Genomic DNA, 1,272 nt, shown 5'->3' with positions numbered 1-1,272 from the left:
AAGAGAATTAGATGTTAGTAGTTATAAATATGCATAAAAATCTGGACTGGACAGAGAATAAGATCGATCTTTTGGTAATATTTTCAATTTGTTACCAGATTGCGTCAGATTATCTGAGCTATGTTTAAGAGCAGAATGGTCTCTCTCTCTCTCTGTAGTTGCTGTCCTTTTCTTTCAGAAAAAATTTTGTGGGTAATGTTGTTAATGAAGACTATATTTGTGGGCTGTGCTCTATACTATACTAGCTTTACAAGAGAGAGCAGGCCTGAGAAGCTCACATTTACTCTCAGAAAAATAAGGTAAGGACAAAAGAAAATTTCCTTTAATAGTAATGGATTACAAGACATGAAATAGTCTCCTCATCATCAGTATAAATAGATAATATTTATTAGGTGCTTCTTAGGTCCCTATTATGTGTCATGGAAGTGATTTGTTGCTGTTAGTTTTTCTTTTTTCCTCCCATTTAATCCTGACAACAACTCTTTGAGGTACCAGATACTATTGTTTTTCTCATCTTATTGATGAGGAAATCTACGTAATGAAGATAAATACTTAACAAGGCACAGAATTAGTAACTTTCAGAGCTAAGATTAATATAACAAAACTTTCATCTCATGTCTTGTTCTTATTTACAACTCCCAACGATTTTTCTAACCTGCTTGTCTTACTCAGTAATTCACCACAAATGTTATTCTTTAACATTTAACATGGGCCGGCCCGGTGGCGCACTGGAGAGTGCGCCACTTGGGAGTGCGGCGGCGCTCCTGCCGNATGGAAAAGACCTCTCTAACTCTTAGTTTGAAAAAGGAATTTAACCCAGGCACTTGTTTTGTTGTACTTTCATGCATGTAGGGATAAAAAGGGAGTGCCAATGATACCCAACTAATTTGACCAACCTTCTGAGTATTTACATCTTTGGAATTATATACGTATCAATTTATGCATAATTACTAGCAGAACAGGTAGGCAGCTAAGTTAGCCCATTTATGTGTTTAAATTATTATTTTTTTTACAGATTTAGTAACTTTCACAAGACAGCATTAGTCCCTGAAGACTGGATGTCTTAGGAGACTCCATTACAGTATATAAACCATGCTGCCAAGGATGGGTTTATAATTTCTGGTAAGAGAATTAGATGTTAGTAGTTATAAATATGCATAAAAATCTGGACTGGACAGAGAATAAGATCGATCTTTTGGTAATATTTTCAATTTGTTACCAGATTGCGTCAGATTATCTGAGCTATGTTTAAGAGCAGAATGGTCTCTCTCT

At 35.3% G+C, this 1,272-nt stretch overlaps 1 long non-coding RNA gene across 1 annotated transcript in view; it reads left to right on the top strand.

Annotated features, from left to right (window-relative positions):
- Positions 1-923: 923 nt before the first annotated feature.
- LOC103595940 overlaps positions 924-1,272 on the top strand; it is a 58,210-nt gene continuing 57,861 nt past the window's right edge. The window contains exon 1 of the long non-coding RNA XR_551003.1: positions 924-1,122. This is a non-coding gene — a long non-coding RNA (uncharacterized LOC103595940). The remainder of the gene's footprint in view (positions 1,123-1,272) is intronic.

The sequence above is a fragment of the Galeopterus variegatus genome, unplaced genomic scaffold (genome assembly GCF_000696425.1).
Source record: "Galeopterus variegatus unplaced genomic scaffold, G_variegatus-3.0.2 Scaffold1894, whole genome shotgun sequence".
Classification (NCBI taxonomy): Eukaryota; Metazoa; Chordata; class Mammalia; order Dermoptera; family Cynocephalidae; genus Galeopterus; species Galeopterus variegatus.
Note: the sequence above shows the minus strand (reverse complement) of the source record. Positions and strands in the feature narration are given on the sequence as shown.